The 14,913-nt window shown below is 41.7% G+C and overlaps 1 protein-coding gene across 1 annotated transcript in view; it reads left to right on the forward strand.

Moving 5' to 3' along the window:
* Positions 1 to 14,913, forward strand: part of LOC112214594 (galactose-3-O-sulfotransferase 3-like) — a 33,525-nt gene continuing 18,612 nt past the window's right edge. Inside the window, exon 1 of the mRNA XM_024373470.2 lies at positions 1 to 359. The gene's annotated coding sequence lies outside the window, so the exon portion shown is untranslated. The remainder of the gene's footprint in view (positions 360 to 14,913) is intronic.

The raw sequence follows: 14,913 nt of genomic DNA on the forward strand, positions 1-14,913 counted from the left end.
GCGGTCTCAAAAGACATGACCGTCTCGTTTGTGCGCACGAGGGGTCTCAAAGCATTGATGACATACAGCGGGAGAGCAGCATCCGCCGGACAGAGGGGCAATCAAATGTAAAACGAACGATTCCATCCTGCAGCGTTTCCATAGCACTAGCCTCCGATTACAGTCCTTTTGATGTTTCTATCACGAATGAATCGATGACGAAGAAGAATAAGAAGGAAAAGGAAGATTGGAGGAGATTCGCTTCTCTCATAACGGGGTACCGGTGAAAGAGGGGCAGTAGCCTACCTATTAGTCAAAAACGTCAAACGAGAATAGCCGCACCATCATCAGTCGCGTCTGTTTGTCGTGAGATGACAAAGGTGGGTGATATAGAATAGATCATCATAATGTTTTGTGTTTGTAACAGCACCCTTTTTTTATTCCAATATCCGTTAATCGCTATTTCCCCCATTTTTATGAGAGTATATTTATCTGGGAATTTTTGCTGGCATTGCTCCCAGTAGTCTACAATAGAATATATTATTGTGTCGTTTCATTGCTTTTCCAACGTCACCGGGCTGGTGCACCCAGCACCCCACTGCCCCGGGTCTTAATTCTTTACAACGCCTGCCTCTGCGGTGTTGTGTCAGTCACTGACCGATGATCAAGCGACGACGGTCTCAGGCATAGGCTGTTGTGACAAGTGCGTTTGTCATTTCAGCCCGTCAGTCATGCCGGTTCGCAATTCATCATTAATATTATGCCCTTTGGAGTTTATTTTTGTATGAATGAATTATCCCAAAATCTTGACATGTGGGTTTGGATCTAGGTGCCGTGCTCATATTCTCCCGGTCTCGTCCTGTCCTGTGATTATACCGCGGACGGTAGGCTACTTTAGGAACTCAATAGATTATGATAATCTTCAGTGCTTTCAGAAAGTATTCATACCCCTTGATTTATTCTACATTTTGTTGTGTTAACGCCTGAATTCAAAATGGATATTTAAAAAAAAAACTATAATGACGAAATAAAAACATGTTTTTAGAATTGTTTGCATATTTATTGAAAATCAAATTCAAAAATATCTCATTTACATACCTATTCACACCCCTTTGCTATGACATTCCAATTGTAGCTCCGTTGCATCCAAATTCCTTTGATCATCCTTTAGATGTCACTACAACTTGATTGGAGTCCACCTGTTGTCAATGCAATTGTTTGGACATGATTTAGAAAGAAACACACTTTTCTATATAAGGTCCCACAGTTGACAGTGCATGTCAGAGCAAAAACTATACCAGGAAGTCAAAGGAACTTTCTGTAGATCTCCGTCGAGGCAAATATTTTTTGGAAGAGTGTAAAACAATTTCTAGAGTGTTGAAAGTTTACAAGAACACAGTGGTCTCCATCATTGGGAAATGGAAAAGATCTGGAACTACCTAGACTTTGCCTAGAGCTGGCTGTCTGACCAAACTGAGCAACCAGGCAAGAAGGACCTTGGTCAGGGAGGTGACCAAGAACCCAATGACCAATCTGACAGAACTATAGAGTTTCTTGGCTGAGATGGGAGTACCTGCCAGAAGGACAGCAGTCTCTGCAGCACTTCACCAATCTGGGCTTTATAGGAGAGTGGCCAAATGGAAGCCACTCTTGAGAAAAAGGCACAAGACAGCACATTAGGAGTTTGCAAAAAGGCATGTGAAAGACTCTGAGATCATAAGGAAAAAGATTCTGTAGTCTGATGAGACAAAAATGTAACTATTTGGCATGAATGCAAAGTGCTATGTCTGGATAAAACTAGGCACAGATCATCACCTGTTAAACACCAACCCTACCGTGAAGCATGGTGGTGGCAGCATCATGCTATGGGGATGCTTTTCAGCGGCAGGGACTGGGAGATTGGTAAGGATAGAGGGAACAAAGAATGGAACCAAATACAGACACATCCTTGATTAGAACCTGCTTCAGAGTGCAAATGACCTTCGACTGGAGCAAAGAATTACATTCCAACAGGGAAAATACCCCAACATGCAGCCAAAGCGACACTGGAATGGCTTCAGCACATGTGACAGTCTTTGTGTGGCCCAGCCCAAGCCAGACCTGAATCCCATTGAAAATCGCTGGAAAAACTTGAAGATTGCTGTTCACTGCCGCTCCCCAACTAATTTAACAGAGCCTGAGAAAATCTGCAGGGAAGAATGGAGAAAAATCCCCAAATCCAGATGTGCAAAGCTGATGCAGAAACACCCGCCAAAGGTGCTTCTACTAAGTATTGTCTCAGGGGTGTGAATAGTTACGTAAATGAGATATTTCTGTATATTTCTGTATTTCATTTGCAAACATTTCTAAAAACATGTTTTCACTTTGTCATTATTGGGTATTATGTGTAGATGGGGGAGATAAAAAACAACAACAATATAATCCATTTTGAATTCAGGCTGTAACACAACAAAATGTGTCAAGGGGTATGGATACTTTTAAGGCACTATCTTCCAGAAGGAGCTGAAAGCCATATGATTGATTATTCTAGCCTATCCATTATATTAGATTAAATTGGTTTAACACTCTCCCCGCTTAATGAAGGCCTAATTAATTTGCACGATACAGGAAATAGAAAACATATATTTTAGGCCTAAGAATAAATGCAATGTTTTCGCAATATAATAGTATTTGCTATTTTGTTTCAGCCTAATTTCCTTTTTACCAACCTATTTCAATTAGTTTGCTATGGGTTAATTAGAATGAAACATGATATCTGTCAGTCATTCTACAAAAGTGCATCTTGTTCTCACCCTATCATCTATAAGGTTAATATTAGTGTGATTGAGTTGAAAGTGCTGTCAGAATAGATATACCCTGAGTGTACAAAACATTTCATGACATAGACTTACCAGGTGAAAGCTACTGTTCCTTCAGAAAGTATTCATACCCCTTGACTTACTCCACAATTTGTTGTGTTACAGCTTGAATTCAAAATGGATTAAATAGAAAATAACTAAATCATTTTTTACTCACCCATTTTTCTACACACAATACCCCATAATGACAAAGTGAAAACATGTTTAGAATTTTTAGCTAATTTATTGAAAAATGAAATACAGAAATATCTCAATTTACATAGGTTCACACCCCTGAGTCAATACATCGTAGAAGCATCTTTGGCAGCTATTACAGCTGTGGGTCTTTCTGGGCAAGTCTCTAAGAGCTTTCCACACCTGAATTGTACAACACTTTCTGAATTAGTATTTAAGAAATTCTTCAAGCTCTGTCAAATTGGTTATTGATCATTGCTAGACATCCATTTTCAGGTCTTGTCATAGATTTTCAAGCAGATTTAAGTCAAAACTAACTTGGTCACTCGGGAACATTCACTGTCTTCATGGTAAGCAACACAAGTGTAGATTTGGCCTTGTGTTTTAGGTTATTGTCCTGCTGAAAGGTGAATTCATCTCCCAGTGTCTGTTGGAAAGCAGACTGAAGCAGGTTTTCAGCTAGGATTTTGCCTGTGCTTAGCTCCATTCCTATTTTCCCAGTCCTTAACGATTACAAGCGTTCCCATAACATGATGTAGCCACCACTATGCTTGAAAATATGGAATGTGGTACTCAGTAATGTGTTGTATTGGATTTGCCCTAAACATAACACTTTGTATTCAGGACAAAAAGTGAATTGCTGTGCCACATTTTCTGCAGTATTACTTTAGTGCCTTGCATGAGCAGGATGTAACTGCAATGTTGTTGATCCAGCCTCAGTTTATCCTGTTAGAGCCATTAAACTCTTAACTGTTTAAGTAAAAAATAAAAAATAAAAAAAATGTTAAAACACTATTATTGCACACAGAATGATTCCATACAATGTATAACGTGGCTTGTTAAGCACATTTTTACTCCAGAACTTATTTAGGCTTGCCATAGCAACAGGGTTAAATACTTATTGATTAAAGACATTTCACCTTTTCATTTTTATTAATTTGTAAAACTTTCTCAAAACATAATTCCACTTTGACATTATGGGGTATTGTGTGTAGGCCAGTGACACAATATCTAAATTAAATCAATTTAAATCCATTTAAAATTCAGCCTGTAACACAACAAAATGTGGAAAAAGGGGTGTGAATACATTCTGAAGGCACCTTATTAATGTAACTCGTTAAATCCACTTCACTCCGTGTAGATGAAGGGGAGGAGGTAGGTTAAAGAAGGATTTCTAAGCCTTAAGACATGGATTGTGTATGTGTGCTATTCAGAGGGTGAATGGGCAAGATAAAAGATTTAAGTGCCTTTGAACAGGTATGGTAGTAGGTGCCAGGCGCACCGGTTTAAGTGTGTCACGCTGCTGGGGTTTTCACATTCAACAGTTTCGCATGTGTATCACAAATTGTCCACCACCCGAAAGACATCAAGCCAACTTGACAGAACTGTGGGAAGCATTGGAGTCAACATGGGCCAGCATCCCTGTAGAAAGCTGTTGACACATTGTGGAGTCCATGCCCCGACAAATTGAGGCTGTTCTGAGGGCAAAAGCAGGTGCAACTCAATATTAAGCGGGTGCAACTCAATACTGTTCCTAATGTTCTGTACACTCAGTGTAGTTTGGCGTGAGTGAGAGATATGCTATGTAATTAGTCTAGCAGTCTACAGTGCATTTCGTTCACTACTGTAGAAGTTTGAAGTTAACGTTCCCATTTGTGTGTGGTTCAGGTAGGTTCACTTCTATTAGATTGGATTTATTTTTACTTAAAATCACCACTTGTTTCATTATTAGCCTATATTGACAGTACAACTATTTCTTGGCAATCAAATGATTTAAATTGAACAAAATTGAGGTCAGTGTTTGCGTGTGTGTCACAAAAGAGCACAAACTGAGGACAAAGCAAGTATATTGAGAATGTGGCACCACAGTATAGAATTAAAGAGATTCTCCAGTACTTGTGCATACTTTTTATCCAGTAGTTCTGAAAGTAGTGCTCACGAGCCAAAAGTGGTCCCCAAAAATTGCATTGCACTCTCTCTCGCTGTGTGTGTATGTGGTGCCTCTTGCTAGATGTTAGTCAAATGGTGAGGGGCTGAAGCTCATTGGTTGAACTCAAATTGTTAGGGGGCTGGCTGAGGTGGGGGGGAAATGTAGGGGAAAATTCAGATAAACCCATTCACACCACTCTAATGCTATAGCAGTGTGTTTGTTCTCTTTGAGGACGGTCCAAATGATTAGCCAAGCAAGGGAAATTTGCAACATAAGCCCCTCAGCCCTCGTTTTTAGTCGAGTTTGCGAGTGTACAAACATGTTCACTTCGGGGCCTGAAACTCCCCATAATTCAATTTGTGACGATTGCACATCCGCTAAGAAAAGTCACCCAAAAATTAAAACCTACACGTCAATATATGGAGTCAACATAAGTAAAAACTAATGTAAAATCAGTTAGAAATTGTGCTACTAATGCACATGATGGCACAAACACATCTCATAAAAGTAATTATGTTTTTGTTTGGTTAGCTTTTGGAAATTGTAGAAATAAAAATGGTTTCCAGCTAGGCAGGCTAACGTTATTTAACTAATTAATTTGCTTGCTATTATACAGTAGGCATATATTAATAATTATATATTTAATGTAGGTAGGCATGCAATTATAATTGACTGTAACGCATATAAAGCACCCACAAGCTACCGGTGGCTGAAAACACAATCATCACGGGATGAACGAGTGACGAATGCCCGGGCCATCCCTATCCCCTCAGCCAACTTCATTTGAGGGCTGATGGGATAGGGTGTGTTTGGACTGCATCCGTTGTCTTCCTGCCTGGACCAGTGGGAACACAATACAGACTAATGAATGCATGCTCTTGAAGTGACAATGCAGGTTTATGAATAACAGTGATAGCATCCGCCACACACACACACACACAAAAACCACATCTCTCTCTTTCGCTCTCTCCTCCCCCGTGCGTGCGCAATCGCCATACCTGGCAGACTGGGAAAAAAGGCACAATCGGGTGCGTGAGGGGTTTCCCAATAGTGATGGAACTCATGCCCCATTTACATCGTGACAAACGTATTTCATTGCGCCATACGTCATCTTTATGCCATCTCGTTCCGTTACTGGACAGAGAGCATAGGGAGGGTTTCACAATGCAAGAAAAGATGAAGGACAGCCTAGTCTCTTGTCAGGGATCGCATTTTGGGGGGGAAGATTGTAAAATATGACCTTTTCATTCAAGACAGGAGAAACACATTGTTTCAGTTGATAATAAAATATGTTTTGTTTAGTTACTTTTTCCTCAACTTCCTTCTATAACTTTCTAGCAAGTCAAGCTAGCATACAGAGCAGCTAGCTAGCTAAAAGCTAGTCTATACTGTAACTTGCGACCTTCACCTAATAATTATCATAAAAAACAAACGCCATTACCATCACAATAAACTAAAACGGGAGGCAACAGTCATAAAGTATAATTGGTTTAAAATCCAATGTGTTATTTTTTAACATACTATTAAAATACTACTCACTTATAGGAATGAGTAATTGTTTACAAGTTGCTAGCTATCCAATAAACCCAAACACATATTTTCATCTTCTATGGTTTGATAACTTTCTAGTCTTCGACGGACCCTGGCCGGACTGAAGAAGACGTAGAGTTTGGAAAAATTGTGCTCATGATTAATGTGAATGGGGTGTCAGGCTTACAAGTGTTTTAATATTCATCTTTCCTACAACGGCCAAATATGTAACATGCGTTTCCCAAAACACCATGCAGAGAGCGTTCGCTATGTGCGATGATCTTACCTTAACATTATAATTATTTCACAATACTGACGACGGATCAGTACCTAGAGAGATATTACCACTGACAGCTGTAAATATTGAATCAGTTTACTTGAATGCTTACCCAATAAAAATGCACTGAATCACAGATTTGGCATATCATTGCGCACATGTTAGGCTACACATCATAAAATACACCGAGTGTACAAAACATTAGTAATACGAGCCAATACGAGCTAACGAGTGTTAGAGCTATTTCTATTGTTTTGGGAAACAGCTCAGCGATTTAATAATGCTCCTAAACGGTTCTAACAATGAACTTAGCCTTAAGATGCTTTTTGGAAACCGGGCCCATATCAACAGGCGCAACCAACGGATAGGGTGGCGAACTTGACAATGACTTGCGGGCAGTGGGTTCCAAACAACAATGACAGAAAATGTATAGCCTACAAAAACAAACAAGAAAATTATACCACAACCTGCACAGGTAGAGCTCTATCTGTGCACGTGCCTGCATACATACCAAACATACATGGAGGCATGGCAATGATAGAGCAGTAGGTTAAAGCAGTGGTTTTCAAACCTCTCCTCGGGGCCCCCAGACGTTTCACAACTTTGTTGTAGCCCTGAACTAGCTCACCTGATTCACCTATTCAAAGGTTTGATGTTTAATTGCAAGTTGAATCAGGTGTGTGGAATAGTTCAAGCCCAGTGCAGTCCAAAACATAATTATCCTGTGTTATATATATATATATTATATTTCCACACTATGAGGTTGTGAAAATGATGATAATGCCCTGTTTGAAAAGATAGCCTGAAATTTCAGCCTGTTTTGGAGGGATGGAGTTTAAGCCTTTCATGGTGATGTCACCATGTGGTAAATTAGTTAATAGACCATTAAGAAAGAGAGTTCCAAACCTCTCTGTCAATAGCAGAACATTTTAAGTTTTCCCCTCCCCACTCATACCTCCCAGACAGTCCTAGCTAAATTCTTGCTTGAGAAATGTCCCTTTGCTAAGTAGTTATTTTGGTGTATTTTTGACCATTTTAATTAAAAACAATTACAGTAAGGTACTTAATTGTTACCCAGAAATGATTTGATATTGAAAAAAAAGAAGCTGCATTGGGCCTTTAAAATACATGGGTTCCAGAAGAGAGGTTTGAAAAGCCCTGGGCTAAAGCACGTACAGGTCTGGTGCAAGGATACGCTAGCTGCGGACTTCAACCCTGGTCCTGCATAGCCTTAGGGTCCTGACCCTAATGCCACTACCTCATCTCTGTGTAATTGGGTGGTGGGCTCAGGCCTAGCCCTCATACAACTGCCTCATCTCTTTCTGTAGTTGTGTGTTGTGTATTTGTGTGGTGTGTGGTGGCTGGGCACAGGGCAGGCCCTTCTCTATAGTTGTGTGTCGTGTAGTTGTGTGTGTGTTGTAGTTGTGATTAAATCCGCAGAGGGGGGGGTGTATATGAGCGAGGTGAAAACAATGAGGTAATGGAGAGGTAGTACTACAATTATGGTCCTGGAGATTTCCCTGACCAACTTACCCTGACCAGGAAAAATTCCTGGCCAACTAGCAATGCAATCATTCTCTATAGTGTGCCCTTTGCCAGTGCCAGACCAACGTGGCAAAGCAGATATAAAAAAAGGATGGGCAGGGTTTGCAGAGCCAGGGGTGTGTCCAGTGGGGCCGGGCTGCTCTTGGTGTGGCAAAACATTATTCTCATCTCCTTGTAGATGTACAACATCCCCATCCATGGGGACCTGGATTAAATTGACAGTCGGGAATTGACCGTTGTGGATTATTGCACACACGCACGCACGCACACACACACACACACGTACACAATTCACACATACAAACAATACACACACACATCCCTTTTGATTTGAATGAAACCTTCCATACATATACATACCCATTGTAGATGTGCTCAGAAAGTGGCTTTTTGGACCACCACAGGTGTGAACGTTTCCCCTGGGTACAGATCTAGGATCAGCTTCTCCTGTCCCAATCCTAACCTTAACCATTAGTTGGGAAAATGCTAAACTGACCCAAGATCAGCACCTAGGGGCAACTTCACACTACATCCCAGGTTTGGCTGGAAGAGTGGGCGTGACCGTTGGAGTTGCCCTCCGGCTCCACCGCTGTGGTTCCCATGAACCCAAGGAAAGACTACCCCCTCGGAGGGAGGAAACACAAACCCTTTCTCCACATGGTAAGAACATCAAAGGAAGACATCTTCTGGTGCTGCCACACCAATGCCATATCTTAGCCCTGCTCACAATGATGTAACTCCGTGGTTCTCAAACCTCCCTTCGGGTCCTCGGGGACCCCCAGACGTTTCACAATGCTGTAAACTAACTCATCTGATTCAAGTAGTCAAGGGCTTGATGATTAATTGGCAAGTCGAATCAGGTGTACTATCTCTGGAATAGATCAAATGCATGGAATGGCTGTGGGCAGAGAGGAAGAGGTGAAGTGAGAGGGATAACAGGGCCCAACATATGTCTTTTTCAACAGGTGGTGTTTTTGTGTGTTTTTTTCACTCACCAACCGAGGAATTTTTGTATGGAGGTCAATGCGAGTGTTGAATTTGGTTAACAAATAGTTGAATGGCTTATTTGCTACCTGTGGCTTATTTGATCGAATATACAACTTTGAGATAACTATTAATATCGATGTTGTGCCTGGTTGTCACTAGTTACCACAGCCACAACATTATAAACCCCGCCTATTTCAACAATTTATCTTCTTAACATGTGATTTTAAACCTAACACTAACCTTAACCACACTGCTAACATTATTCCTAACCCTAACCTCAAATTAACACCACAAATATTATAAAAAAATATGCATGCATTTTTACGATATAGCTAATTTTTAACTTTGTGGCTGGGGTAACTAGTGGAAAAAGTAGTGTCTGTTGTTCAAACCCGCCTGTTGTTCTGCCCTCTCATTGGCTAGAATGGTCCCTCCTGATCTTGCCTTCTCCCGACTACCTTTCATTTTTGAAGACATTTATTTTCATTGTTAGAGCGGCCACTAGAGTATCTGGCCAATATGTGCTTGGGGTCCCCACAGAGAGGTTTGAGAACCACTGATGTAACTGAACAACACCAGCAGCAATAGGCCATCTAGGTTCACACCACCCTATAAGAACACACTGGATTGCCTGTCTAGTTAAGGCGTCAGCATACATCAATTTGGTTTGCTCCTAGCAGAACTCGGCATAGCTAAACGACCATCTGTGCTCTCATACTCCCAAAAGACCTTTGCTTGAAAAACGAAAAAATAACAGCAATATTACTGTTGTGCCTCTTGAGCCACCCTCACAACGACATAGCCAGAAACACTTACAAAATAGTCAGAATTAATCTAAGATAAATCAAGAAATCTGTCATTAACGTTGATGTTTTTGCAAATGATGTCTTAGTCGCTCAATTTTACATCTAACTAACATGTTTTGTGCGGTAATTCTCAAGTGACAAAATTTGTATGAAAACGTACCCCATCTCATTGAACGACAACAAACACTTCACGTTCCCACTCCTACTAGAAGTAGTACTGTTGACCAATCACTGACGGAGGGGCAATGACTTTGACGACCGAACTTCGACTTGCCTCAATTTAAAAAATGTGTGTGCACGAACAGCCGGAGAAAAAACAGCCGAAGACAACAACAAAAAACGTCACAAAATGTCAACGTAATATAAGCACAAACTGGTTCGACTGGGAAGCGCACGGTAAGCTTTACAGTGTCCAGTATCGGGACACTGTAAAGCTGCATACACAGGTGTCACAATAGACAACTAAGCAACTGTTGTCCAAACAATGTCATATTTCACTGCACAATGTCATATTTCACTGCATATAAGCCAGCACGATGTTTCAAAAAACGTTTTCCTATTCAAATAAATCCTTACCAGCGGCAGCAGGACACGACTTTCAATTTTTTGGGGGGGTTCTTCAACACTAAACAAATCCTCATAGTAGATAACTTTGAGGTGAAAAAAACACATATACAGTACAAAATAATGTGTACAGTACAAAATAATGAGAAAATAACAGTGTGAAAGTAACGGTGTCAAGGTCTTTCTCCTTGGGGCCATGACTGCATGGCAGGGGTCAGTAATAGATTGTCTCCCTACTGACCCGTCTCAGTGCAGAGCGGTGTGTGTGTGTCTGTGTGGTGCAGAGCAACCCTCCCTTAGGGGGTCTGGATGGAGTAGTGAATCTCTCCTCAGATGGAGGGTTTCTGTTACCTATGGGGCGCTGTTTGTAACATGTAAGCATATATTGTTGTGAAAAAGATGTATTCCGTGCATACAGTTTGTGAAAAATATTAATTGCTTCCTCCTGTTCCTCTTCTTCCTCCTCCTCCTTCTGGCTGGCAGTAGAGGAGAGTTCGAGGAGCAGGATCTTTAAAACCACCACAGTTAGAGAAGACTGGAGTGGAATCTGATTACAGTCTTTAACAGCACCTTTGTGGCGGCGGGGAGATATCACATTTGCCTCTCTCTCTGTCTCTCTCCCTCTCGTTATTATTTCTCTCCTCTTTCTCTGCCCCCCTCTCTCTTTGTGTCTTCCTCCCCGCTCTCCATCCCCTTCTCTTTCCTTCCCTTCTTCTCCAACACTAAAGCTCTGCCAGAGGCTATATGCCATCTGCTCTGACATTTTTAGAATAAGGATAACTTTATTAAAAATTGTTGCATCACAATTAAGAATTCAACCAACCCCACTGGCAGACTTACAGGCATTAGCATGAACCCAGATCTGTTTGTGCTGTCTTGCCAACTTATTGGAAGTCATTGTCAAGCAAGACAGCACAAACAGATCTGGGATCAGGCTACGACTCCTTACAGTGCAAGACATGGTACACACCCTACAGAGGAGGAAAATATCAAGGAAATGACCCCCTTCATCATTATCAGTTGGACCTATGACCTTTACCCCCTGACCTTTGTGGCTTGATTTGCATAGACTCAAATAGTCACTGTGGATGCCCAGTTTGTGTGTGTGTGCATGCGCATGGGTCTTTGGATTTGAGGATGTTATTTGTTTCTTAATCAAGTCATTTTGTTCCTAGATCCTTAGAGGTGATTTAATTAGTCCTCATATATATGACAACTGGCCAATGCTTACCTCAAAAAGAATCAACACACTTTACCAGCCAATTCCCTCCATTATATAATTGCGTCTGGACGGAGTTCTCTTTAAATGGTGTTTAATCATTAAAATATGTACAGACATATTGATCCAGACATCTGTTTCCATATTAGACATCATTAGAAGTTATGGGATAGTTGCAACCATAGCCTCTCATATTAATAGATTTATTATAGTATTAGTCACACTAGTATTCGTCGGTGTGTGTGTGTACACGTTTTACTATACTTGTGAGTACCAGAAGTCCCCAGCAATAGTAAACAAACTAAAATTCAGAGAAGTGAGGACATTTTGCCAGTCATTACATTTTAAAAAGGCTATTTTAGGCTTAGAGGTAAGTTAAGGGTTAGAATTGGGGTTAGGGTTTAGAGGTTAGTGGTTAGGTTTAGGAGTTAGGGTTAGATTTAGATTTAGGGTTAAGGGTTAGATTTAGGGTTAAGGGTTAAGGTTAGGGTTAAGTTTAGGGTTAGGGAAAATATCATTTTGAATGGTCCCCAAAAAGTCCTCACAAGTATAGTAAGACATAACTATGTGTATGTGTGTGCGTGTGTGTGAGTGTGTGTATGTGTGTCCTACGCCTTGCCCCAACATCCAGTTAATGGTGTGTTTATTTTTCTACCTCCACGTCAATACAACTAAGTGATGAAAGAAATCTTCAATCCCTTTCATATGTATACAACCCACACACATATTCTACAGCTACACACCAACCAACAAACCAAGACCTCTTTCATGTTCTCACTGTCTATAAACTCAACAGTATGTTAATTGGAGCGTGTGTGTTTTCACCTCTCTCATAGAACATACACGTTCTCACACACACACACAAACACACACACACACACACGTTTGGATTTATTAAACAAACCTCACATTCCTTCCTTGCTGCTGCTGCTCTTCTGATTACACTGTGGAAAAATAAACTACACTCAAACAAATCACAGTCTAGCTGCCTTGGCTGGCCACACACATACAGACACACACACACGGATTGCCTTTGGCCTGGAGAGTGCTGGTAATTGCTATTGTACTTAACAGCAGGGTTAGGCTGTGTGTGTGTGTGTGTGTGTGTGTGTGTGTGTGTGTGTGTGTGTGTGTGTGTGTGTGTGTGTGTGTGTGTGTGTGTGTGTGTGCACATGTGTGTGTGTGTGTGTGTGTGTGTGTGCACGTGTGTGTGTGGGTGTGCGTGTGTGTGTGTGTGTGTGTGTGCGGACGCTTGTGTGCTCGTGTGTGTGTGTTCTATGAGTAGGGTGAAAACAATGAGGTAATGGAGAGGTAGTGCTACAATTAGGGGGACAAATCCTGGCCACCTAGCAATGCAAGTGTTCTCTGTGTGTAGAGAGGGCAGTGTGGAGACCTTGATAATGTGGTTTTATAACAGAGTACTGTTTACAACACTCGCTAAATTGGACGCAGGCGGGACCGATAGCATCGTGGTAACTGGCTGTGCTTGGCAGGGTGTGTGTGTGTGTGATTAAAGTGGGTTTTGGAGAAGAGGGACCCAAAATATAAACTAATTTGGCGATGAGGATGTTTCTTATGTAAATGAACAGCTGATCTGTCAGTTTGATAAGCAGCACTGGCCTGCATGCTTTTTTTAATCCTTCTGCTCTCAAAAACAAAGAAAGTAGAGCAAGCTTTTTTAGTGTTTTAGAGAATTGGGTCTATTTCTGGGTTTTACTTTTGATAGAAATTGAGACAGTCGGTAATGGTCTGTCTGGGTGATTCAAAAGACTCACAGACCGTTTTTGTAGTTAATTTTGGAATAGGCCTTGAGAAAAGGGTGATTGCCTGTGTTGCTCCAAAATTAATTGTACGTTTGCTATTCAATTGTATTTTTCTAGAAATGGCACTGTCATATTTGGAAAAACATTAGAGTTTTTATATAGCTTGCTTTTAGTCTCTCTGTCTCTCTCTCTCTCTCTGCGGGGGGTCGTTTAGGGAGAAGTGTTGTTTCTATGAAAGTCCTTCATAGAGGCAGCAGAACAGTAATGAACCTCTCAGGACCACAAAGAGTCTGTCTCCATGTGTGTCTGGCTAACGGGGTGTGGCCCAAGACAAAGGCTGTGTCCCAAATGGCAACCTACTCCGTATATAGTGCATTACATTTGACAAGAGCCGTATGGGTTCTGTTGTGCACGATAAATGGAATAGGGTGCAATTTGGGATGCAGAATAAACACTGCTGGGAACGGGTCTGAAAGTGAATGCGCTTACTGTAGGGAGAAGGGGTTAGGATGGGGGGGTAGATATGTAGGGTTGGTGAGGAGAAGGGGAGAAGTGGTTGGGCTGGGGGAAGAAAGAAGGATGGCGGGTGGGTAGGAGAAGGGGTTGGACTGGGGGGGAGGAGGAGGGGAGGGGTAGAGATAGGGGGATGGAGGGTGGGTGAGGAGAATAAGGGAAGGGGTGGGGGGTAGAGGTAAAGGGTAGAAAGGAGGGATGGAGGGTGGTTGAGGAGAAGGGGAGAAGGGGTTGGGCTTGAGAGGTAGGAGGAGGGGACGGGGTAGAATTTAGGAGAAAAGAGGGATGGAGTGGGAGAAGAGGGGGATAGAGAAGGGATGTAAGGTGGGTGAGGAGAAAGGAGAAAAGATGAATGTAGGGTACGTGAGGGGATGGAGGGGATAGAGAGAAGGGAGGAGGAGGGATGAGGACGTTTTTCGGGAAGAGCAGATAGAGAGAGGATGGGTAGAGGGCAGATGAGGAGAGAGGGAGAGAAGGATTGGGAGGCAGTGCGAAGTACAATTTCAAGCCGTTTTATATCAGGTTGATTCTGAGGATTCCAAGAAAAACATAATACTTAAGACTTATGTAAGCAAACAGCCCCCTAAGAACTGGGGCCGTACTTATCAGGCATATCAGAGCAGGAGTGCTTATTTAGGATCAGTTTAGTCTTTTAGACCACAATGAAAAGATTACACGGACCTGATCCTAGATCAGCACTCCTACTCTGAGTGAGACGCTTGATACATATGGCCCTGAGTCCCTGTGAAAATGATGTCACGTTTAGTT

This window comes from Oncorhynchus tshawytscha, linkage group LG09 (assembly GCF_018296145.1).
Source record: "Oncorhynchus tshawytscha isolate Ot180627B linkage group LG09, Otsh_v2.0, whole genome shotgun sequence".
Taxonomy (NCBI): domain Eukaryota; kingdom Metazoa; phylum Chordata; class Actinopteri; order Salmoniformes; family Salmonidae; genus Oncorhynchus; species Oncorhynchus tshawytscha.